Source organism: Saccopteryx bilineata, chromosome 1, assembly GCF_036850765.1.
Source record: "Saccopteryx bilineata isolate mSacBil1 chromosome 1, mSacBil1_pri_phased_curated, whole genome shotgun sequence".
In the NCBI taxonomy this organism is placed as follows: Eukaryota; Metazoa; Chordata; class Mammalia; order Chiroptera; family Emballonuridae; genus Saccopteryx; species Saccopteryx bilineata.
The window spans coordinates 56001888-56029801 of record NC_089490.1 but is presented as its reverse complement, the minus strand read 5'-3'; positions in this window follow the sequence as shown (position 1 = coordinate 56029801).

The following is a 27914-nucleotide window of genomic DNA, read 5'->3' as shown; positions in this document are numbered from 1 at the left end:
TTTTGCAGTTGAATTCTTATTTCAAAGCCTATTATCAGAAAATATACTTGGTGTAATTTCAATACCAATCTTTCTGAATTTGGTGATGTTAGTTTTATGGCCTAACATATGGTTTATCCTTAAGAATGCACCATGCACACTGGAAAATAATATATAATATGATGTTCTGGGATGAAATGTCCTGTAAATGTCTATTATGTCCATTTGGTCTAGTGTATCAATGAAGGCCAATATTTCTTTATTGATTTTCTGTTTGGATGATTTATCTAGAGACATCATTGGTGGTTTAAGATCTTCCAGTATGATTATATTTTTGTCTGTTTCTATTTTTAGATCAGTTAGTCAATGTCATATATTTTGGTGCTTCCTGATTCTATGTATATATATTAAGAAGTGTTATATCTTCTTGATACAATGTGCCCCTTATCATTATGAAATGTCCTTCTTTCTCTTTTGTTACTTTTGTTGTCTTGAAGTCAGCATTGTCAAATATGAGTATGGCTATATGTACTTTTCTTTGTATATTATTTGGAGAATCATTTCCTAACCTTTCACTTTGAGTCTTCTTTTGTCCTTGAAGCTTAGATGTGTCTCTTGAAGGCAGTGTACAGTTGGGTTTTGCTTTTTGATCTAATCTGCTACTCTGTGCCTCTTTATTAGTGAGTTCAATCCATTTACATTTAGGGTAATTATTGGTGCTTGAAGATTACCTATAGCATTTTATGTTTTGTGTTCTGGTTGCTTTGTGTCTGGTTTGGTTCTTCTCTTTTATGTTTCTGTTAGTTTTTGTTTGGTCGTATTCCATACTTATTTTCCCTGTTTATTCTTTTTTTAAGCTGTGTGTTTTAGTAGTGCTGTTTTTGTGAGTGGTTATCATTAGGTTATTATGAGAAAAATTTTTATATGTTCAAGAGTCCTTTGTCTTATGAGTGCCTCTGCCCTCCATCTTTCTGTGCTACAGCAGAACTTTATCCTCTCTCTTTTTATGTTATTGTCATAGGTTATCTTTGTTTTTATTGTGACCTTGTTGGAGATTTTACTTGTAGTTTTAATTTGTTTTGTTCTTTGTATGTGGTTAAATAACCCACTTGAGTATTTGCTGCAGTGAGTGTTTTCTGGTGGTAGATTTCCTTAGCTTTTGTATGTCTGCAAAAAGTTTTTTTTTTTGTTTGTTTGTTTTTTGTATTTTTCTGAAGCTGGAAACGGGGAGAGACAGTCAGATAGACTCCCGCATGCGCCGGCACGCCCACCAGGGGCGACGCTCTGCCCACCAGGGGGCAATGCTCTGCCCCTCTGGGGCATCGCTCTGCTGCGACCAGAGCCACTCTAGCGCCTGGGGCAGAGGCCAAGGAGCCATCCCCAGTGCCCAGGCCATCTTTGCTCCAATGGAGCCTTGGCAGAGGGGAAGAGAGAAGCAGAAAGGAAGGAGGGGGAGGGAGTGGAGAAGCAAATGGGCACTTCTCCTATGTGCCCTGGCCGGGAATCGAACCCGGGTCCCCTGCACACCAGGCCGATGCTCTACCGCTGAGCCAACCGGCCAGGGCTGCAAAAAGTTTTTATTTCTCCTTCATATTTGAAAGATAGCTTTGATGGATATAGTATTCTTGGCTAGGAATGCCTCTCTTTCAGTACTTTAATTGTATAAGTCCACTCTCCTCTGGCTTATAGAGTTTCTGCTGGGAAATCTGATGATAGCCTACTGGGCCTTCCTTTATGTTATGTTCTCCTTTTCCCTAGGTGCCTTTAAGGTTCTTTCTTTGTCATTGGTTTTTGACAATTTTATTATGATCTGCCTTGGAGAAGGTCTGTTTGGGTTGAGGGAGCTTGGCATTTGTTTGCTTCTTGAATTTGACACTCTCTTTCCATATGCTTGGGAAATTCTCTTCAATTACTTTTTTGAATAGACTCTTTGTTCTGATATACCCATTATTCTTATATTGCTCTTTCTGATGGTGTCAGACAATTCTTGTATAGATCTCCCATTTTTTTATGCATAAATATCTCTCTCCTTCCCTCTGTAACATCTGTAGCTGCCTGTCTTTGATGTCACTAATCCTCTCATCAGTCTGGCCTGTTCTTTTAGCTAAACTTGCTACCTCAGTTTTCAATTCATGTACTAAGTTCTTCATCTCTGTTTTTAAAGTTTTAGTCTCCTTTGTGAAGTACTCATTTTGTTCATTAATTTGTTTTTTGAACTCATTAAATTGCCTATTGGTGGGGTTTTTTTTTTTCATCTCACTGAGTATTTTCAGAACTTCAATTCTGAATTGTCTATTGTTTAACTCCATAGTTTCCATGTGATTGAGATTTTTTTCTGGGTATTTTTTATTTTTTTTTCTGAATGGTGTCTCCATCTTGTGTAGTAATGGTATTCATTTTATTCTTCCTTGATGGTATTTGAGAATGGTATTGTTAAGAAATCTAACAAAAGAAACCAGTTAAGTGAAAAATAAAAATTGAAAAATACAATGAAACATATAAAAATTAAAAAATAATAACAAGTAAAACAAACACAGAAAACAAAACCAAAATAAAATAAAAAACAAACAAAACACCTACAAGAAATAAGAATAAAAATATAAAAATTAAAGAAAATGAAATTCAAAAAAGAAAAAACAAAAAAAGAAAAAATATTTCAGTTTTGAGGGGTTACTGTTTTCTTCCAGTAGGTGTTGCTTTGTGAAAGTTTTAGCTCTGTAAAATTTCTTGGCTGACCTCAGCTGAGACATTGCTGTCACAATAAGGTAGGTGGGGCCGCAGCCATGTTAGTGAGTGAATCTCTTACCTTGTGAGGGCTTTATGGCTTTAGCAATAAAGGTGAGGGAGGTGGGATTTGGAAGGCTGGAGGGCTGCACTCTGGTTTTCTCTGTCTCTGTATGCCATGTGGGCTGTAGGCAGACTGCGAGAACACTTGCCATGCCCCCATACTCTGCCACTGCTTTTATTTAGTATCTCTACTCCTGCCCTTCAATCTCTCCACTCCTCCCAGCAGGAGACCCAGTCCGTCTGGGTTTCCCTATCCGTATCCTGGTAGACAGGACCCTGACAGCCCAAACTTCCTCCTCTCCCTAGTCCTGGCAGAGAAAAAACCCCAATCATTCTGGCTTCTCTCCTTTCCAGAGCCAACTGCAAGTGCATTTTATCTTCTGTCCCCTTTATAACCCGTCCCACCTTTAGTCCATTTGGTGTGTGGATCTATCAGGCACACTTGTGAGCCCAGCTGGAGTTTCTTGGCTGCATTATAGTTGTTCCATTTGCTGACATTTCAAGGGGAGAGATCAGGAGTATCTCTCATGCTGCCATTACTCTGATATCATCTGTATGTAATTCTCTTTATACATTGTTGAATTCAATTTGCTGTTGTTTTGTTGAGGATTTTTGCTTCTATGTTGATGAGAGATATTGGTGTCTAGTATTCTTTTTTTTATATAATATCTTTGGATGGGTTTGGTATTAGAGTAATGCTGACCTTATAGAATAAGTATTCCCTCTGCTTCTGTATTCTGAAATAGATTGTAAAGAGTGGTATCATTTATTCCTTAAATGTTTAGTCAAATTCACTAGTGAACCTTTCTGGACATGTTTTGTGTTCAGGAAAGTTAATAATTATTGCTTCAATTTCTTTACTAGATATAGACCTATTCAGGTTGTCTATTTTGGAATATATTTTTGATGACATCATTAAACTAGGTTAAACATTCCTAGTACTGACCTCCCTTTAGATTTTTAGTTTCATAAGATAGTAGATGCTCATATTTTATGTCTCTTTTGGCTGTGTTTTCTCTAAATTGCAGATAAAAGAACTCTAGTTGGTACAAGTCTCAATTCTTTCTTTTCCCCCTAGGACCATGATGGCGAACCTTTTTATAAAAACCGCCCACTTTTGCAGTGCTGGTCAACCTGGTCCCTCCCGCCCACTAGTGGGTCTTCCAGCTTTCATGGTGGGTGGTAGCAGAGCAACAAAACGGCGCTGTGATTGGCCTACCATGAAAGCTGGAACGCCCACTGGTGGATGGGAGGGACCAGGTTGACCAGCACTGCAAAAGTGGGTGGTTTTTATAAAAATGTTCACCATCATGGCCCTAGGATTATTTTTACTCAATTTGAACTTAATCTCATCCTGTTCCTAAATTCTCCACTAAAATGTTCTTTTCTGGCTTGACCATTTAGAGTTTGAAATCTTATATTCTCCATGAACTCCCCAATACTTCCTCCATGGAGTCATTCTTCTAAATTTCTAGAATAGTTTAATGTTCTTAAGAGTCATCTGGGAATCCTATAAAAATGCAGAATGTCTGATTTAGAGAGGTTTCAATTTGAGTTCAGCCAATTTAACTAACAACAGAATCAGTACTCTTTAGCAGAACATAACTGAGTATAGAATAGAGTCTGAATAATATATTGTTCACAGTGTTCATGATATAATCCCAAAGTATTGATGTATAAATAAAACAGAAAAATTTTACTTTTCCTGAAAAAAGTAAGTCATCAGAGACTGACTCCAAGATAACTGAGATGTTGAAATCAGCAGAGAAGGATTTTAAATAAGACAAACCTGTGTTCAAATATATATATATATAAACATATTCACATAATGAATTAAAAGTTATTAAATATTAACAGGAAAATAGAAAGTATAAAAAAATAACCAAATTAACATCCTGAAACTGCAAAATACATTATCTGATGTTTTAAAAATCCATTGCACAGGTAAAATGCGGGAAGAAGAGTCAGCCTGTTTTGAAGATAGATAATCTATATTCAATGGGATCATTTGACTATTTAGTCTATTGTTTGAGCCTCAGGGATGACAAGGAACCAATTACCATTTCAAGAACACTGGAGATACACTATTTTTTTTTTTTTTGGAATAAGGACTTTGAAGCTCAGGAAAATTTGGGGAGTTAACAGGGTTTTTATCTCTGTGAAACAACAGATAAAAATCTTTAGTGAGCTCAGAAGAGACATGCCAACCAGGAATTTTTCTGATATCTGCTTTATGGTAGTCCTATTAAACAAGCCCCAGAATGTATTGAATGACACCAACCTAATTGAACTGATTAGAATCTGATCAGCTCTGAGGATGTAATTAAGCAATGTTACTGTTTAGTTAATGTTGTGTTACTTTAAGAATAACAGAGATTTAATGTTGCTTTAAAAAAAAAAAGAACTTAAAAGGCATTAAAAAGAAGACACATCTGACTGACTTATTTCACTTAGCATAATGTTCCCCAGGTTTATCCATGCTGTCGCAAAGGGTAACATTTTCTTCTTTTTTACACATGAGTAGTATTCCGCTGTGTAAATGTACCACAGCTTTTTATTTTCTCTTATACTGATGGATGCTTGGGCTGCTTCCACATCTTGGCTACTTGTAAATAATGCTGCAATGAACATAGGGGTGCATATAATTTTTAAAATTACTGTTTCATATTTCTTCAGATGTAAAAAGATTAAACAAAAAATAAACTCAGACACAGCATGGAGATTACCAGAGGGGAGGGGCCTGGGGGAGTAAAAGAGAGTATAGGAGGGATAAATGGTGATGGACGGATATTTCACTTGGGATAATGAACACACAATACAGTAGACAAATTATGTATTATAGAATTGTACACCTAAAACCTATATAATTTTATTAACCAATGTTACCCCAACAAATTCAATAAAAAATAGACACATCATTATCTGACAATCAATACAATAATTATATTTTCAGGGAAAAATAAAAAAGGAAATCTGAAACCAGTGGGTGAAAATTTGATGAGAAACATTACCTCAAAGCAGCTCCTCAGAAGTTAATTATTAATGACAAAGAGAAAAAATAGATTTATACCAGGGAAACCTGGCAGGAACCACCTAACTAGGTGATCAAAGTAAATATCACTAATAAGGAGCTGTATAGATGTCACATGCCTCTTGTTATCATGCACTCAGAATGACACATTACTTTTGTGGTAATTCTCCCCCAAATTCATAACCTAAATCTATTCATGAGGAAACATCAGACAAATGTAGGACCTGTGAACTTCTTGAATGTCAAGGTCATATAAGACAAGGAAAGATTGAAAAACTATGAGGAGATTAAGAGACCTGACAACTAAATGTAATGTATGATCCTGGACCAGAAATTTTTTTTTCTTTTGCTATCAAGGACATTAATGGAGTAGTGAAATTTGACTAAATTATTTAGATTAGCTAATAGCATTTTATGAATAAGCTCTTGATTTTGATAACTAAATTTTGATATGTAAATTAATGCCCTTGTCCTTTAAAAAACAAATTTTATTTTTTTGTTTTAGATTTTGAGAACAATTAATCAGGAAGTACAGTTTCCATATATTCTCTGTCCCCACACCTGTACATCTATCCACACTCTCTAACAAAACCATACCACCCTGGTACATGTGTTACAATCAGTGAGTCTACCTTGACATATTATTACTAACCCAAGTCCATTAGGGTTCATTTAGTGGTGTTTTGATATTTTCTCTTGCTCCATAGTTTTGCCTTTTCTAGACTGTCGTATAGTGGGAATCATGCAGTATGTAGCCTTTTCCAGGTCTTCTTTCACTTAGTAAAATGTTCCTCCAAGTTTTTCCATGGATTCACAAAGCATTTCTTTTTAGAGCGGGAAAAGATTGGATGTACAACAATTAATTTATCCATCCATCTGCTAAAGGGCATCTTTGTTGCTTCCCAGTTTTATCAATTATTAAAGCACATATCCAGTGTATTTATAATTTTTATGTGGACATAAATTTTCAACTCTGGTAAATACTAAGCAGCATAATGGCTGGTTGTATAGTAAGAGTGTGTTTAGCTTTGCAGAAACTGTCTTCCAAAGTGACTGTACCATTTTGAGTTCCCATCAGTAATAAGAGAAGTTTCTGTTGCTCTACACCCCTATCAGCATTTGGTATTGTCAGTGTTTTGGTTTTGTACATTCTAATTGGTGTGTAGCCCTTGTTTTTAAGAACTGTACATGAAAATACTTATTTTTAAGAAGCATTGCAACATAATCTTACATAACTCAGAAAAGAAGTATATGTGTGCATTATAGCACATAGTAGGCACTCACAAAGTAGTAGATATTAATTATGATTCATCTACTTTGTCTTAGCTTTCCCCCCTTTTACACCTAATTGTCAATTTCTCTCTTTCTGTTTTACATCTAAAATAGCTGGAAGGAGGTCTTATTATGGCCAGAGTTGGTGGGAGGGAGTGAGAAGAACACATTTCAATTCCTTATGTCTCTGAATATAAATTCTAGAGCAGTAGTTTTCAAACTTGGCTACATGTTGGAGTCATTTAAGGAGTTTTAAATAAATAGCAAGGCCTGGGTCCATTCCTAGAGTTTGTGATTTAATTGGATTGGGGTCTGGTCTGGCGATTTAAAAGCTCTCCAGGTCATTCCAATGTGTAGTAAAGTTGGAGAGCCACTGTTCCAGAGTGAACTGATTTGCAATTGCAAAGAAGAAAATTCGACAAGAACTTGAACCCTGGATGTATTAAATGTTTAAACCCTAGATCAGATAAACCTGTGCAGGTAGGTATCTCTTGTACTTTTGCCAAAGCAAGTTTTGTGCATCAAAGGAACACAAAGTAATTTTTAAAGCTGGCCAGATGATTAGAATTACTAGGGCCTTAAAAAGCTATGAATGTTCAGACCCCACTCCACACCTTTTGAATTATTACCTTTAAAAAAAGAGCTTGAATAAATGTTTGCTTTAAAAAAAATCTCCCAAGCAATTGTGAAGATTAGTAAGGGTTTGGGACACATGGGGATTGGGTACATTTTTCTAAACATCAATGATTCTCTACCATTTTACAGACTTCCAAGAGTACAGCGTCTACTCAGATTAATTTATATTTATTGAGTAGCAACCATGTAGTAGGTACTATGGAGTAGGATTTCTTAATTCAAGCTCTGGATTCCCTTTGAGGTCCAACCTGAAAGAATATAGGAAGCACCTGAATTAGGAATCCAATGAACAATGTGAACTGAGGAACGGAATTGAGACAGAGGAGAGATCAAAGGGACCAGAGGAAAAGAGGACAGAGGGAAAAAGGATGAAGGGAAGAGGGGAGTACGCTGTGGGGAGGAGGGCAAGGAGATGTTGAGGGAATACGGGGGAGGGGGGATGCATTCGGGGCAACACTAGAATCTATGTAAACACAATAAATTAAAATCACTTAAAAATGCAGTTTTTAGTTTGACCACCAGAGATCCAGAATTAGTAACTCTGTGAGGGGCCCAGAAATAATTATTTTAATACTATTTTAGGTTAATTTTGAAGCAAATGTTTGAAGAATCAACTTTTAAAAATACCACTTCCTTGGGGGAATCTTAGACCCACTTCAAAGGGTCTTCAAGTTTGAAGCTGTATGCAAGATTCTGTGTATGAGTTGTGCCTATGTACATTTTTCTGGGCAGAGAGGCCTTATTGGTATATCAGATTCTCCAAGGGGCCAACGACTCTTGCTACTTAAGGAAAAAAATTTGAGTAAAGTGCAGAAAGCAGTTTATAGTCTAATAGCGAAATAAAACAGAAGATAGCATTTTTACAAACCATTCTCTAAATGTCATCATAAAATAAATTTGGGACAGGGGGGTTAATTCAGCACTGAATGTGCAACACATACCATACGGGCACCTTACCTATGTTATGGTATATCATTCTCATAATAACCCAGGGTGCCAGGGTTTATCCTCTTGGGCTTACAAATAAAGTGAAGTAATTTGCTCAAGGTCAGTTACTGAAGCCTGTTTTACTCTATCACAGTGGTTCTCAAAGTGTGGTCACCATCTCCTAAGGTTCCCTAAGATCCTTTCAGGGGTCCATGTAGTTAAAATCATTTCAAAGTAATACTAAAATGCCATTGTCTCTTTCACTTTTGCAGTGATGGCACCAAAGATTGACATTTGCAGTGATGGCACCAAAGAAATGTAGAATAAAACTGCTTATTCATTAGCAAAAATCAAGACAACAGCTCTCGGCTATGACTGAAGTCACTGTATTTCTTAACTGCCACAAACTGACAAAAAAACCAAAATGCCAGTTTCACTTAAGAACATCTTTGGCTCATCAGTGAAAATAATTAGTTTTATGAAAATTTGGCCCGTGAACACGTTTATAATATCCCAAGTAATGAAATAGGAATTTCTATGGAATACTGAGGTACATTGGTCATTTTGAGGAAGAGCATTTGGGCAGTTGGTTTTATTGCGAGATTAGCTGCCTTAGATTAGCTACCTTTTTTATAGCACAATGGTTTTACTGGAAGGAATGATTGATAGACAAGCTTATTATGCACACATGGATAATTGGCAAAAATTTTCTCCAACTGAATTAAGTGAGGTTATTACTCCAAAGAAAACAACTGACAGTATTTGTTGCCAGTGATAAAACTGAAGCTTTCAAGTGGAAATTGAAATTTTGGAAAACTTTTAATGTCCTCCAGGAAGCTTCTCAATAGTTGATGACTTTCATGATGAGATTAGCAATGATATTAATGTGATTTTTAAAAACATTATGTAATCAAATATGACATTTAGAAAATATGCATAACCCATGAATCATTATTTTCCAAATGATTCATGTGCAATGTTAAAAAATCATGCATGGGTAAACAGATTTGTTCAAATGCAAAATAGACAGTAATTTAATGTAACAGTATGAAAAGTTAATATTATTTCAGCTACCACATTGACACTAACATTTAAGAACCTGGGACTAGTAGAGTTTTGGTATAGTATCAAAAAAGAATATCCACAATTATCTAAAAAGGCTACCAAAATACTAATCTCTTTTCCAACTACATATTATATGAAGCTGACTTTCCAGATGTTTCTATCGAAACAATATATTGTAACATATTATCTGAATGCAGCTTCCTGTTGTCTATTAAATCAGACATTAAAGAGATTTGCAAAATTCAAAACAATGCCAATGTAGTCATGATTTGGGGAGAAGTATAGTTATTTTCATACAAATGTGCTATTTATACCAATATGTAATGAGTTTACTATTGTTAGTTTTAATAAATTAATAAATATTTAGGTTTTTTCCATTTAAAATTTTAATATCCTAATAGATTAATAGCTATAATTCATTCAAACAAAACCTCTTTGGTGCTATCGGTACATTTTAAGAGAATAATGGGATTCTGAAACTGTACTGATCTCCCAGCATTCACCTGGGAGAAGCAAGAAAAACTCCCTGACATTGAATAGTGTCTTTAGAATTGTCTGGGGGTTTAGCAATTGAAGATTGGAGCTGGTTGTGTGAGAGGATGTTCTAGGCCAAAAAGTCAGTGTGAGCTGAGGTCCAGAGATGTGAAAGTTTGAAGAGACTTCAGGAAACAATGGATAGCCCATTTCAATTTAACACGTATCTACAGAGTCCCTTTTTATGGTCGGTCCATGCCGTGTGTACAATGCTGGGGAATAAGACAGTCTCTACCTACACCTTAGCAGGTGTCCCCAAACTACGGCCCGCGGGCCGCAATGCGGCCCCCTGAGGCCATTTATCCAGCCCCCACTGCACTTCTGGAAGGGGCACCTCTTTCATTGGTGGTCAGTGAGAGGACCACTGTATTTGGCAGCCCTCCAATGGTCTGAGGGACAGTGAACTGGCCCCCTGTGTAAAAAGTTTGGAGACTCCTGCCGGGAGCACTGGAATTTGAGTGGGAAAGTAGTCCAGGATACACATGGCTTGATCTCAGCCTTATTTGCCTAGGTGCTTTCTATTTAAAGAAAAACACCCAATTTGTTTAATATCATAATAATTTCACATTTATTATGCTACGCAACAACTTATATATACATAGTTGCCCTTGGACTCTGTTATCCATACAATCTTGAGCAACAATCTCAGCTTTTCTTTATGGACACCTTTTTCATTATGCATCCAGTTTTACAGAGAAGCAGATGAAATCCTTAAGCAAGTTATGTCTATTAAAATTAATGTGCACTGAGGGAAGAATATATACATCAAAAAGTCAATGTACACAATCTTCCTTGTTACGTTCTCATTGTAGAATTTCTATTTCAATGATATTAATGAATAGTATTAGATGCCCCTGTCTCCAAGGTTAGTGATCTCAAGTATGCTTTTAGTTCTGCTTCATGTCTTGGGCCATCTAAAGCAGTCTTTTAGAAGTGAAATTAAACTTCACCACCTGTGATGTTTAGACAAACTTAACAGTTTCCAATATATCTCAATATCAATGTGTCCACAGCAAGAGGATATGATTAAGGGACTAATAAAGAAGAGACAACAGATCGCCTGTAAAATACATGACTTTAAGAGGTAATAAAGGACATGTGGTTCATTAAAAGAGCATTCCTAGTTATAAAAAGTAAACAAACAAAACCATGGCACAAATCCATGGATACTCAGGGGAGGAAGTAGAAATTTTCTCCCAAGGATCCTCTCGTGGATTATACAGTTTGTCAGTAAACTTTGGTTTCATTAAATTTTATTTATCCTTGAACTAATAGACCGGATTTGCTGAGAAATCCCAGAACAACATGATGGCAAACATAAATCACATATTTGTTATTTTCTACTTACTTGCTTCTGGATACAAACTGACCTTCTGTTGACTTGGCTGTCTCAGCCTTTCTAGTAGGCTCAGGAACTGCCTGGGGTTTTCACTCACAGGAACCAATGAATTGCTGTTGTTGTTATTGTTATTCTTAATAATTTTTCCTAATATCTTCCAAAGGAATACCTAGTAAGTGCCTTAAATCTCCTTCGGTATCATTGACATTATTACTACAGGACCCTTTCACTGTTTCCTTGTGTTCTGCTTCTGGTGCAGTACTTTTAATAGGTTCTTGGAGAGTACTAATGTGATATTTCAGTAGTCAAGAAGCAGTCCTTGGATAGAACTTTTGTAATTTGAGCATTTTCTGTTGAAGAAGTAGATATGGGAAAAATATGTGGGTGGTTGAAATGAGTGTTCTTGCTTTTTACTCAATGATTCTGTTCATAGCATCTCCTACTATCAAAACTCTCTTCCTCATTTTGAGGGCTTATCTGCTAGGGCCGTGTAAGGAACTTTATCTATAAGATTCTCTCACTTATAACTCTTTGAGGAAAGTGCTATTGTTACTATCTTTTTTTTTTTAAGATGAGGAAATTGAGACTGGGAAAAGCTAAGCAATTGGCTTGAAACTGCACAGAATTTGAATCCAAACAGATTGCCTTCCAGCGTGGACTATTAGTGAATTCACCATATTGTGGGTAGGGGTTGGGTGGGGAGTGAAGGAGTATTAAATCAACAGTAGTAAGGCGTGTGCCATGTGCCATGACTTGCTGTGTAGGACCATTCTCTATCAAGGTCCCTGTTCTCATCAGCATTACTTCCCACCCATTCATTGTTGAAGCTGATAGGTATGTTATATATGTATGTACATATATATGTGTGTGTATATCCTATACTAAGAAATTTGTTTTATATTTCTTTGGAAATTAGATTAAATATAAAAAAAATAAGCGATGAAGAATGACATGTAAACATCCAGTTTTCTAAGCATCCTTTGTATGATTACTTTCCTAAGAAGAGGATAAATTTGTGCATCATTAAGCTTTTTCAAGGTATATAGATCATGCTCTGACATCGACAGACTTCAGTTGTAATCACAGCTCTTATTACTGACTAGATGATACAGGCAAGGTAACTTAACTTTTTTGAGCCTTAAGGATCTCATCTGAAAAACAGGACTCACCCTAGTGCTACTCCACAGGAAAGTTGCAGGAAGTGCTTAAGTTCTTGTTTCAAACCCTTAGCATCAAATTATTATAGGTTATACACCCTGTGAGTGGTACTATTCTTAGTTTTTATTTTTAGTGACTATATCTCAATCATTCTAGATTGAGATATAGTCACTAAAAGTAAAACTAAGAATAGTTTTTGGAAAATGTCATTCATGCCTTTACTCATTCTTCTGGCACACACAATACAATCATGGACACTTAGTCATTCTTCTTAAAGAATTTTTGGTTTAGTAATTTACTTTCAATGAAAATTAGATTTAAAAAATGGGCTGTGGGTTCAGTGAGTGATGTTTTGGTTTTGCACACTCATACTGACATAATGAGCATCCTTGAGCCAAAAGATGGAAGCTGAGCCTGACTGGTGGTGGCGCAGTGGCTAGAGCATCAGACTGGAACACAGAGAACCCAGGTTTGAAACCCCAAAGTCACCAGTTTGAGTGCAGGCTCAACCAGCTTGAGCATGAGCTCACCAGCTTGAATGTGGGGTCGCTGGTTTGAGCCCAAAGGTCGCTGGCTAGAAGCCTAAGATCACTGGCTTGAGCCCAGGGTCACTGGCTTGAGCAAGGGGTCACTGGCTCTACTGTAGCCCCCCCACCGCCCCCTCCACCGGTCAAGGGACTGTTAGAAAGCAATCGTTGAGCAACTAAGGTGTTGCAATGAAGAATTGATGCTTCTTATCTCTCTCCCTTCCTGCCTGTCTATCCCTGTCTGTCCCTCTCTCTGTCTCTCTTGAAAAAAAAAATTATGAAAGCTGACCTTATGTCTCATAAATAATGCAATATGTGTGTGTGTGTGTGTGCATGTGTGTGTGTTTACTTATATGTATTAACAGCCTTCTTTGTGAAGGCTTTTCACTTCAGAGGGTCTACAAGCTGAAGTATCACTGTGCTGTTCTAGACACAGAATGTGGGCAGCTTTGGCCCCTGTGAAGGGTGGTGACAGGCTATGAAGGCAGATTGCAGGCACAGAGCAGTGTTTGAATGTGTTCCTGTTCCCTTTCCTTCCCTTGAACTCGTTTGCTCCAGTTTCTGTCCAAGACTCCTCACAGACTATAGGTTTATTACTCAAATTTATTTTAGTACTTAACTTTAGTTTTGAGCTGTGAATTCTCTTTCCTGAACTCTTAACAGGTACTCTTGATCTCCTCTATTTTTTTGTATCAGTGATTCTGAGAATGTGTTCTTTTAGTTACTATGGGAATGATTTCACAGGGAACGGGTCTAAGTCCCCTAGTGTGTGTCTCAAACACTGCAAGGAACAGGACCTGAGCCCCAGCTGGGTGCTGAGGCATTGACTGGGCTGAAGAGGTGGGGGCCTAGTTTAACTTGGAGATTTAAACTGAAGTGTTTTTTTGGGGAAAGTACATGAATTGATAGGCTTAGGCACAGTGGCTGTCTAAATAATGGCAGATGTGAAGGGAGAGAAGGCAAGTTATATTGAAACACATAAGGTCTCTAAGTACTGGAGTGAAGAGATACCAAAGGAAATGGAATCTATACACAAGGTGTAAATGTCAACTGTAAAATATATTAAAAGGTAAAAGGAATATTTAATGGAAAGAGATTGGGACTTCCTAGTATAAACAATATGCCTATTTATTATTTTCCTATCAAATCAATTCAAAATACTGTTGAATAAATGTCTCAGGTTGAATGTACATGGAAAAGTCAAATATCAAAAGGAAATCCCATGATAAGATCAATTTATGATATGATTTCCTTCTAGTTCCACCAGTAATGTCTCGTTATGGACTGCACTCTCCAGAAACTTCCTCACAGAGACATGTGGTACATATTATTTGATTTGCTGGTCACTAAAAAAGTGCTGCATCAAGATCCAGAATGGCCTGACCAGGCAGTGGCGCAGTGGATAGAGCACCAAACTGGGAAGCGGTGGACCCAGGTTCGAGACCCCGAGGTTGCCAGCTTGAGTGCGGGCTCATCTGGTTTGAGCAAAGCTCACCAGCTTGGATCCAAGGTTGCTGGCTTGAGCAAGGGGTTACTCAGTCTGCTGAAGGCCCATGGTCAAGGCACATATGAGGAAGCAATCAATGAACAACTAAGGTGTTGCTACAAAAACTGATGATTGACGCTTCTCATTTCTCTCTGTTCCTGTGTCTGTCCCTCTCTCTGACTCTCTCTCTGTCTCTAAAAAAAAAAGATCCAGAATGGTTTTCTCTTGTTTCAGGAAACTGCATAATACAATACCATTTTAAACATTTATTTTTTAAAAAATTTGAGGGCCACTGTGACAGTGGGAACAAAGAACAGACAATATATAAAATACTGTTTACACAGTACCGTTCCAGTAACAATATCTATGCTATAGCCTGTCTGACAGTTTTATTTTTATGTTGCAGTTATAGCATGAGGTAAAATCAAGAGCTACCAGTATGTCTCCTTACCCAGGTATTAGATACACAGAAATGGGATGGGCTCTTACGAACATTATGAATCAGGGAAGCAAGTTGTTATACTTTACAAGGTTTGCTTCCAGAGTTTGAGACCTCCTTGGCTGTAGATTTCAGTGAATATTCAGTGCATTCCAGCTGTGACCTTTATGTGGCAGCACTTGCCTCTGCTGCTCTCTGCACATTCTGAACAGTGGTGGGATTCAGCCGGTTCGCATTGGTTTGGCAGACCAGATACCTGATTTTTTTTTGTTGAGTTTGGCAAATTGGTTGTTAAAATACCACTTGTAATCAAGGTTCTTTCTAAGGTGGATACCTGGGCAGCCATACAATGTAGAAATCACAAATTTACATTCCTTACTCTTTTTTAATGTTTTTCTGCGCAACAGTGTATTCTAAGCGCCCGTGTAGTGTTCATTCTGTCCATAGGTGAAAAAAATGGGAAGTGAGGACACCAATCAAGAAGCAATATGAAAATATCTAAAATAACAGTTTTATTAGGTCTTTGTCAGTTATTATTTAATATTTTTTCATTAATATTTTAAAACTTTCTTATAACATAATCTAGTTTTATATACCTCTTTTATTGTTCTTATTTAAGAATTAAATGCATGAAATAATAAACTATCTTTTGGTATATAGTTTTTTATGCTTAAAATGGTTATTAGGGCAGAGAAGCGGTTGTTAAATTATTTGACTCTCACCACTGATTCTGAATCACCATCTCTTACAGATTTGTGTCTTTGTCCCTTTTAGTCCTGTGGTCAGTTATTAATATTCATCCTAATTATGAGTATTATTTTAGTTACTGTCTTCTAACAACTGCTGAGAAGCTGGATCTGAGATTCATATAACAAAGCAGCATAGTTTCATGTTCTGGTCCTTTGGAGGTTTCATTAAAAAACCAGTAACTTTTAAGCTCAGTTTGGTCTATTCTTTTCATCTTTTTTTGGTCTTTAATATAAAATCCTGAAAATGAAAGCACTCTACCTGTTTTTAATTAATAGGTTCTTATTGATTTGAATTATAGATTTAAGGTTTTATCAAATGTTTGTTACATTTCTTTAAATTCCGAGATTTTGAAAGCATTCCTGAACTATGAGGAGGAATCCCCCTGCCTCCTCTACACATACACATTATGAAACTTGCTTTTTTCCCTCTCTCAGATGGATATCTTTGAAATGTTTTAGTGGGGGAAAAAAAGGGATGTAAAATGTGGTGGTTCACTTCACAGGCAATCTTTTTGTGACTGTATTTATTTTGTAAAGTGAGAAATTAGTCTTACAGTCAGGCCCAGCACTTCCATCCTTGGGCCTGAGGGCAGGGCAAGCCCTGTGATCCAGCCCCACCCAGCTCAGGAAGGGGCTCTTTTTCTACTTGCTCCATCCAGAGAGGTGATTTTTTCTAATTCTTATTAATGACAGGACATGTGCTAGCAGCAGCCCTGAATAAGATGTTTTATAAAGGTATTAAGGATGTTATGGGAGGAGAGGGAGGGGGCTTGGGGAGGGGAGGGGCAGAAAGAAAACCAGTTAGAAGGTGATGGAAGACAATTGGACTTTGGGTGATGGGAATGCAGCATAAACAAATGTCAAAAAAAAAAAAAAAAAAAAGAATGAATTTCCAAAGACAAACAGGTTAAAAAAAAAAAAGAATGTTATAAAAAAAAAAGATAAAAATCACTCCTTATTTATCTTTTTAAACAAATCTAATGATGAAGTCATTTCTAAGTAAGACAACCATGATGTAAAGTCTCATATCTCTGGGAGCATCAAAATGTGTTTTCATTCCCACAAATATGTGTGCATGTGTGTGTAGGTAAGAACTGATTTTTAATATGGCAGTGGCTTCATATTTAATTATTCATTATACTGGTATCCCAACGGCTGAAGATGCACTAGAAAAAATTAATTATAGAAACCATTATGTAGCTATACATATTCATTGGGTCTTTAAAACTATTTCTCTAGAAAATTGGTAAGGTCAGAAAATGATAATTTTATTTCTTTACCTACAATCTAGAATTGTAGTCTTTGCAATGTTACTTTGCCCAGTTTATTTTCTGTTTAGGCAGTAAACAAGTTGACAAGGAATTCTAGAAAAAATTTTTAGATTGGTATAATTATAGTTACCATAAAATTTATCTTCCAAAGCTGGACACTTTTGAGAGTGAAAGGGAGAATGGTGCTAAGGCAGTAGGTGTTAGGTAGAACCTCTCAGGCAAGTTGGAATATATAAAGACTTTGGTTATAGATCACAGAATAATCTAAATTAATAATTCAGTTTGTGTCTAGGAAATTTTAATACTTCATACATTTCTAATTTCTTAAATATGCACTAACCACTTTATCTTATGCAAGTTCTTGACACTGTAGTGTGTATAAACATGACTTAAAGACAGATTCTGGCTGAAAATTGCTGACAATCAAACAAGAGGTAAAAGAGGTATGAAACCTGGTTCGGCTCCTTTAAGATGCTGTTTCTGGCCTGGAAAGACGTGTCAGGCACAGTCAGAGAGACACAGAGTTCCAGACTCAAGTGCTTGGTGCTCTGATTCATGAGCCTGAACCTCTCTCCTGACTGTGTTCTCTTAGCTACCTTTATTCTCAGCTTTTATCTAGTCTCAAGCCGGCCTTCAGGCTTGTTTTCTAGTTGCTCACCTTGGTGGTACTTCCTGGCTTTTGTTTCAGCTTCCTCTTCCTGGCCTGCTGATCTCATCTTCCTCTCTTGTTCCTCTGTTTCCTAAACTCGACAGGACTCCAACTCCAACTTAACCTCCTTTGACTCCTCCAACTGGCAGCTTACAACATGTTTTATGGATTTCTTTTTAGCCTTTTATAGCATGGATTAATTTTATTTGCATATGTACACTGTGTACACTGATTTGTTAGTGTGTGGGAGATTGTTTATTAGTCAATTTGCTCTCCAATGATATATTTAAGATTTTCAAACCACAGCTGCAACTCATTTTGTGTTTTATTATGTATTATAATTTTACTTTAAAACTGTACCTTGCATGTAAAGTTGTTTCCTACTTTACCTTATTTGTAAGTTGTCCTCCCGTGGCAGAGGTATGATTCTTTTTATTGTATCCTGTCCAGTACAGTGGGAAAAGAATAATAAAACTAGCCAATTAAAGAGGAGCTAAAGTTATAAACTTATTACTGAGATAATACTCTGCCTACTGAATAATATTCCTCTACTCTATTTCCATGAGACTCTTAGAATATCAGATAATCACATTTTAATTCTTAGTAGAGCATTTGGTAGACAATGATTATAATTAAGGGAAAGGGCTAATTGCAGAAAGTCCAATATAAAATCCAGTGGTGAGTGTAGCATGCACCGGGTACAAGAACAGACATCGGAGACTTTCAGGAATATAGATGTTTCTTTATTGGCCAGTTTAACCTGCGCAGGGGTGAATTTCCAGGTGTCCGGAGACACCTTACTCACAAGGAGCTATAAACGGGACCTGGCGCGTACAGCAAGGTCCTTATATATCCTAAGTAAGCAAGCATTATACAGAAGCAGATATGGCGGTTACCTATTCGCTAAGGGAGGTCACACTGGGTAGCAACAGGGGATGGGTCTAGCTCATTGGCGAATTGCAAACATAAACTTCTGATAAGGGTCTCTGACCAATGGAATGCAAACATTTGTCTTCCTTTGTTCTCAGCCTTACAGGGTCCCTATCATTACCTCCCTGTCTCTGCTCCTACACTCTGGCAATCCCAGCACACTTTCCTGAATCTAATAATTTGATCTTTTCTTGGTCCTTACAATGAGTGGTTCTGTATTGCCCCAGGAGAGGCAGGTATTTAGCCACTAACTCTTTGGTTTGTTCAATACCGACAGCCGAGCTGGGTAATTTAGGTCCTAAATAAAGATCCCTCAGAGCACCTCCAGAAGGCCCTTGTATGATCTTGATTCAAGTCTAAGAATTTTGAATTTCAAAAGAGAGAATGGAATTCATATTTAGGAAAATATGAATCCTTCCACATTTAACAACAATGATTTTTTCCCTGTTTATTTTATGCCCAACAATGTAGAGCACTAGGGTTTTAGTAGCAAATAAAACAGACCCCTTCTCTGTCCCTAAGGTTTTCATTGTAGCGGAGAAGAGGACAGTAAACATGAAATTATGAATATGGCAAATGTTTCTGACAACAGGTATGTGGATGCTCGGGAGCTATGTAGATGAATCATAGGCTGATAGCGCTCGAATTTGGCAGAGGTATTTTGACTCTTCAGTACAAGTACCATGTGAAATCATTTCTAAAAGGTGAGGCTGTTTTAGTAGAAGTAGCAAAAGTGGACAGGAAGGCAGAGGGCATGGACAAAGGAAAGAGGGAAGGACACAGTAGAGCATGCCCTGGAGAAGTCATTCTGATTGCCTGTAAAAATCTGGTCTAAGAGTTAGTGCTTCAATTTATGGGTTAGAGGGCCATTGAAGGTTTTTTTTTTTCTTGTTTTGTTTTCAGCATAGAAATGACATCAGAATTACAATTAAAGAAAAATTAACCTGGCAATAGTGTGCTCAGTGGAGGGAACAGGGGAAGAATTTGTAGGGCTTTGCGGCTTTGCACTTGTGCAAGAGAGAAGTAATGAGGTGAATTAGGAGGGTGATAGTGGGGCTTCAGAGGAGGTGGGTGAGGTAAGAGACGTGGCAGACTATGGAAAGCAGTATGGTGATTTGTTTAAAAATTTCAAAATCGAATCACCACGTAATTAATTCAGCCCTTTAAATTCTTGGTATATACCCAAATTGAAAGCAGGGTTTGAAGAGATATTTATGTACCCTGTTCATTATAGCATTATTCACAATACCCCAAAACATGGAAGCAACTCAAGTGTCCATTGATGGATAAATGGATAAACAAAATATGGTGTATACATGAAATGGAATATTTTTCAGCTTTATAAAAGAAGAAAATTCTGGTACATGTTTCAATATAGATAAACCCTGAGAACAATTTTGTTAAGTAGGCAAGTCACACACACAAAAAGACAAATACTGTATGATTTCACTTATATAAAGTACCTTGAAGGTGGTCAGAACCATAGAGCTAGAAAGTAGAATGGTGGTTGCCAGAGGAAAAGGGGCGGGGCATGCAGAATTTAGAGTTTCAGTTTTGCAAGATGAAAAGAGTTATGGAGATAGGCAGCAAAAAAAAAGTGTATATGTAATTAACACTACTGCGCTGTATACTTTAAAATGGTTAAGGTGGTAAACTCTATGTTATGTGTTTTACCATAGTTTTAAAAAGAGAGATTACAGAGAGAGCATCCACAGGGTTTGAACAGTGAGGACTGAAAGGAAGGGATCAAAGTTGGCTTTAGGGTTTTACTGAAGTAACTAAGAGAAAAATGGCAACATTAATAGTGAGAGAGAAATGAGATGGAGAAGATAGGCTTGGGGTATTAGGGGTAGGAAAGAGAACCTCATGGAAATACTTTTGACTTTAAAATGTTGAGCTGAAGGTTCTGGTGGGGCATCCTAATGCAGACAGTTTGAAGGAGGATTGCTAAATAAGAGGTTTATTTATCCTTCTCTTAGGTTGATAAAACTCACCTGTTTTGTGTATTTGATAAGGTTATTTATGATGATGTCAATAAAGGCTTCTAATGACTCAGTGCCTTATCCCTTCCAGGTATAATTATCAAGGCTTTATGGTTATGTTGCCTAAAAGTGGCCCTAATGGTAGGAAGTTTAGAAAAAATAACAAGATTTAGGGTTTTAGGCAAAGCCTTTTTATATTTCTTAAATTATAGTTGATGAAAAGGGAGTGACATCAAAGTCCAACCTTATAACCTGAGTTAAAATTACCTGGACCAACTATGATGAGTTTTTTTTCTCTCTCCTATGATCTATTTATACTATCTACCAGATGAGAATGGAAAAGCAGCAATGCTGGTTTGATCTCCTATAATACTTCTCAATGAAATGGGATGGTAAGAATAATATTGTGTAACTAAGAATAACATTATTACTATGATAAAGTTCCCTTTGTCTTTCCTATTACTGTATGAGCTGCTTAAGGGAAGAACCATATCTTCCTCATCTTTGTAATCCTAAGAACTAACCGAGTGCCTAGTGTGTAGAAGGTTATAATAGAAGAAACCGGAGGGGCCATGTAGACCCTCCCCTTTGCTGTCATGAAGAGATGCAGGTCAGAGAGGTAGGTGGGCTTGCCCAAGGAAGTACGAATGGGGTAGTTGGGACTAGAGTTGGATTTTTCTGACTCCTTGTCCAGTTTTACTTCTGCTTTACCCCATCATTTTATGAAAGTTTCTTAAGCTTACAAACCAAGTTATATCTCATCGCATGCTTGATAGTTCCCAGCATATTATCTTGTACTTAGTAATTGTCTAATTAATATTTGTTGAATCTCTTTTATTTTATGACTCAGATTATTATGGTAGCTGCTTTTGAGGCAGACTTCCTGAGTAAGAAACCCAGAAGACAACCCTACTCTTTCAATTCTAGATTGGTATTTGGGCTGAGTTACCTTAGGTAATATGAACATGATATTAACACTATATATACTGCTCACAAAAATTAGAGGAATTAGAGGATATAGGCCACAAAAATAACATCAGCAAATTCAGAAAAATTGAAATTGTACCAAACATATTTTCTGATCATAAAGCCTTGAAACTAGAATTCAACTGCAAAAAAGAGGTAAAAGAAACCCCACAAAAATGTGGAAACTAAACAACATACTTTAAAAAAATAAGCGAGTCAAATAAGAAATAAGTGCAGAGATCAAAAGATATATACAGACAAATGAAAATAACAATACAACATATCAGAATCTCTGGGATACAGCAAAAGCAGTAATAAGAGGGAAGTTCATATTACTTCAGGCCTATATGAACAAACAAGAGAGAGCCCAAATAAACCACTTAACTTCACATCTTAAGGAACTAGAAAAAGAAGAACAACAACCCAAAACCAGCCCAAGAAAGGAAATAATACAAATCAGAGCAAAAATAAATGAAATAGAGAACAGAAAATCTATAGAAAAAATTAATAAAACAATGAGCTGGTTCTTTGAAAAGATCAACAAAATTGACAAACCCTTGGCAAGACTCACCAAGGAAAAAAGAGAAAGGACTCATATAAACAAAATCCGAAATGAAAGAGGAGAAATCACCACAGACATCATAGATATACAAAGAATTATTGTAGAATACTACGAAAAACTATATGCCACCAAATTCAACAATCTAGAAGAAATGGATAAATTCCTAGAACAATACAACCTTTCTAGACTGAGTCATGAAGAAGCAGAAAGACTAAACAGACCAATAAGCAGGGAGGAAATAGAAAAAACTATTAAAAACTTCCCCAAAAATAAAAGTCCAGGCCCAGACGGCTATACTAGTGAATTCTATCAAACATTCAAAGAAGACTTGGTTCCTATTCTACTCAAGTCTTCCAGAAAATTGAAGAAGAAGTAATACTTCCAAACACATTTTATGAGGCCAACATAACCCTCATACTGAAACCTGGCAAGGACGGCACACACACACAAAAAAACTATAGACCAATATCTCTAATGAACATAGGTGTTAAAATACTAAACAAAATACTAGTAAATCGAATACAATAACATATTTAAAAAATAATACATCATGATCAAGTGGGATTCATTCCAGAATCTCAAGGATGGTTTAACATATGTAAAACGGTTAACATAATATACCATATCAACAAAACAAAGAACAAAAACCACATGATTTTATCAATAGATGCAGAAAAGTCATTCAATAAAATATAACACAATTTTATGTTTAAAACACTCAACAAAATGGATATAGAAGGAAAATATCTCAACATGATAAAAGCCATTTATGATAAACCATCAGTTAACATTATATTTAATGGCATAAACTGAGGACTTTCCCCCTTAAATCAGGAACAAGACAGGGTTGTCCATTCTCTCCATTCTTATCTAACGTGGTGCTAGAAGTTCTAGCCAGAGCAATCAGATGAGATAAAGACATAAAAAGCATTCGTATCAGAAAAGAAGTAAAGGTTTCACTTTTTGCAGATGATATGATCTTATACATCGAAAACCCCAAAGAATCCACAAAAAGATTACTAGAAACAATAAACCAATACAGTAAGGTTGCAGGATACAAAATTAATATACAAAAGTCCATAGCTTTTATATATGCCAACAATGACACATTAGAAAACGAACTCAAAAAAATAATCACTTTCACAGTTGCAACAACAACAAAAAATACCTAGGAATAAACATAACAAAGAATGTAAAGGACTTATAATATGAAAACTACAAAGCATTGTTAAGGGAAATTGAAAAAGATACAATGAAAAGGAAAAATATTCCTTGTTCTTGGCTAGGAAGAATAAATATAATCAAAATGACCATATTATCCAAAGCAATATACAAAGTTAATGCAATTCCCATCAAAATTCCAATGTCATTTTTTAAAGAAATGGAACAAAAGTCATCAGATTTATATGGAACTGCAAAAAACCCCGAATAGCCAAAGCAATCCTAAGGAAAAAGAACAAAGCAGGGAGCATTACAATACCTGACTTCAAATTATATTATAGAGCCACAACAATCAAAACAGCATGGTATTTGCAGAAAAATAGACACAGACCAATGGCACAGAATAGAAAGTCTAGAAATAAAACCGCATATATATGGTCAAATAATTTTCGATAAAGGGGCCAACAACACACAATGGAGAAAAGAGAGCCTCTTCAACAAATGGTGCTGGGAAAACTGGAAGGCCACATGCAAAAGAAATGAAACTCGACTACAGTCTGTCCTCTTGTACTAAAATTAATTCAAAATGGATCAAAGACCTAAATATAAGACCTGAAACAGTAAAGTACATAGAGGAAAACATAGGTACTAAACTCATGGACCTGGGTTTTAAAGAGCATTTTATGAATTTGACTCCAAAGACAAGAGAAGTGAAGGCAAAGATAAATGAATGGGACCACATCAGACTAAGAAGTTTTTGCACAGCAAGATAAACTGAAAACAAAATAAACAGACAGCCAACTAAATGGGAACTGATATTTTCAAACAACAGCTCAGGTAAAGGCCTAATATCCAAAATATACAAAGAACTCATTAAACTCAACAATAAACAAAAAATGCAATAAAAAAAAATGGGAAGAGGACATGAACAGACACTTCTCCCAGGAAGAAATACAAATGGCCAACAGATATATGAAAAGATGCTCATCTTCATTAGCTATTAGAGAAATGCAAATCAAAACTACAATGAGATACCACCTCACACCTGTTAGATTAGCTATTATTAACAAGACAGGTAATAAAAAGTGTTGGAGAGGCTGTGGAGAAAAAGGAACCCTCATCCACTTTTGGTGGGGATGCAAAGTAGTACAACCACTATGGAAGAAAGTATGATGGTTCCTCAAAAAATTGAAAATAGAACTACTATATGACCCAGCAATCCCTCTACTGGGAATATACCCCCAAAACTCAAAGTCACTGGTACATAAAGACACATGCAGCCCCATGTTCATTGCAGCATTGTTCGCAGTGGCCAAGACATGGAAACAACCAAAAAGCCTTTCATTAAATGACTGGATAAAGAAGATGTGGTACATATATTCTATGGAATACTACTCAGCCATAAGAAATGATGACATCGGATCATCTACACAAAATGGATGGATCTTGATAACATTATACAGAGTGAAATAAGTAAATCAGAAAAAACTAAGAACTGCATGATTCCATACTTAGGTGGGACATAAAATCGAGACTAAGAGACATGAACAAGAGTGTGGTGGTTACTGGGGGTGGGGGAGGAAAGGAGGAGAGGGAGGGAGTGGGGGGAGGGGAGGGGCACAAAGAAAACCAGATAGAAGGTAACAGAGGACAATTTGACTTTGGGTGATGGGTATGCAACATAATTGAATGACAAGATAACCTGGAGATGTTTTCTTTGAACATATGTACCCTAATTTATTAATGTCACCCCATTAAAATTAATTTTAAAAAATTAGGGAATATTTCAAAATGAATAGGAAGTTATAAAATACCCCTAATTTTTGTAAGCAGTATAAATTGAGTACTTTAAAGTATATTATAGGACAGCATAATGCCATGTAGATTTTTTTATTAGGTCATTTTAGATAAACTGGCTGATTAAGAACCAAAAGTGGAATTTGTAAGCTAATTTTAGTATTTTATTTCTGGGTTAGATATCTTTTTCTCATGAATGTCAGTGAATCAATGTACCACTATGACAGGCATGGAAACTTGAGCCACAGCCTAGTTAAGTGACTCTTTTATGTGTATAGAAAAAGTGTAGAGGAAGAACCAGGGAGAGAATTCAGAGCTCCTGATGTCTTTGCCAGTGTGTACTTCATGTGGGGTCCCAAAGATATGAGCAAAGAACATTTCTGCCTGACCAGGTGGTGGTGCAAAGGATAGAGCTTTGGACTGGGATGTGGAGGACCCAAATTCGCAACCCTGAGGCTACTGGCTTGAGCGTGGGCTCATCTGGTTTGAGCAAGGCTCACCAGGTTGAGCCCAAGAAAGAATTTATGCTTCTCATCTCTCTCCCTTCGGTCTGTCCCTATCTGTCCCTCTCTCTGACTCTCTCTGCCTCTGTCACACATACACACAAAAAAAGAGGAACAATTCTCAGAGAAAATTAAGAGAGATGCTAAAATTAAATCATTCATAAAACACTTCTCACCATTGAAATTAGGGAGACTCTTAGAGTCTGTACATTAGTCAGATATTGTTTCTGTTCTTATCTCAGGGACCAGTACCAAATGTAACTTTCTTCCCTGCCTATGGGGCCAGGGCCCTTATCACCTGAAGATGACAGATCTGAAAGGTGTGGCCTTCATATATATATATCACACTCCTGGGGTTATGCTTTCTGGTCACATGATGGTAGCAGCCATGAGGACAGTGGCTGTGGTGACAGTGACTAGCCTGAATATAAGCCAAATTATCTGTCTGGGGTTATTTCCTTCTACCTTCCCTATAGAATCCTGTTCCAACACAAAATCCACAGTGCTTTAAATTCTGTTCGGGAAACACTGAACTAGCACAACTCTCAGAATCCTCTTTTGAAGCGTTTTATTGCAAAATCTCCACTTCTAAGATGTCTGCAACCTCAGAGCGCCTGACCCTCCTATGCTCCTCCTTTTCTCTTTTCCTCTCATCCTCTCCACCCCAAATATCCAGGCTGTGGAAGACATGAGGTCCCTGAGAAGGTATAGACAGAATGGGGAATTTTTCAAAAGTTATGTTTTCACGCAAATAGAAAGGTAGTCATAATATAATATACGCAGTCCTTCCCCTATCTCCATTTTTGTTTTTTGAGACCAGCTAAGGAATTGAGAGATTTATTCTCTCCACTGTTTGGCAATTATCTTCATTTCCCAGACCTGGTATGTTTCTTTAGTTTTGATGGTGATTTCTCATCCCTTAAACTGTACAAGTATACTGCTCACAAAAATTAGGGGATATTTCAAAATGAACATGAAGCGATAAAATTTATTTATCTAATTTTTGTGAGACTCAGAAATTCCACAGCCATAAACATTACTGTTTTAACTGTATGGAATGCTTCTGAAATCTTGACTGATTCAAGACAATTTCAAAAGACTATTTCAAAAATCCATGTCAGTCATAGGGCTTTATTCTATGATTTCTGAATTTTGTTCTGAGAAATGATTTACTGACTAGATGCTACCTGGCCAAAATTGAATTCAGACTGTATTTGAAGACTGAGCTGTTAATATAAGCTCAGTGTTGTTATGGAAAGTACTGACATGTTTACCCCTTTTGTAAAAAATGTAATGCCATTCAGAAAACACAATAATATCAAGTTATGAGTAACTTTTAAAATACCAGGATATGAAATATGATTTCACACAACAAGTGTTATAAATACCTTGTTTCATGGAATTTATGAAGGTTTAGAATGTGTAATTAAATTTTTGAAAAATGAAGTTAGTCCTAACATTACATAAGATATAAATCTCTTTGGCTCTAGAAAATGTAATGAAAAATGTGTTTTAGTGTTTAAACAACTGAAATCCCTAGTTGGGTGAGTTTTAAACTATAGCTCTTGGCTTCCCAATGTGGGCCCTCTCTTGTTCTCCACCCTGCTTCTGCTCCGTCCCTCCATCTTAGTGATGGTGGTGATGATAACCAACATATAATTGAGCATCTAATATCTACCAATCACTGTGGTTAGGACTTTACATACATTGTTATTTAATTTCTTATCTTAGAAATGAAGAAACTAAGGCTTAGAGAGGGTAAGTAACCAATCCCAGGTCTGCCAGCTGACAGTAGAACAAGGATGGGTAGATTGGCCATGCCAACGTTTGGTTTTCTCAATTTTGCAGCATTTATTAAATTTCAATTTTTTGTTTACCACTAGTATGAGGTCCCCACAGATTTATCTGACATTTGAAATAACCCCCTTGTTTTGAAAATGTTAGGCACTGTCAGCCTGGGTAATTCTGTCCAAGGCAGATTTTACTTGGTGGGCAGAATCTTTGGTTGGATCATGCAGATTTGTGAGAAACACACACAGCTGTGCAAGAGATAGAGCCTAGTTTTATCTTAAAGATGCTCAGTGTGTGTCTCCTTCTTCTTTCTTTTCTCCTTCTTTTGAATATTCTGTTTTACAAAGGACACAGGTTTTGGGTTTTGTCGCCC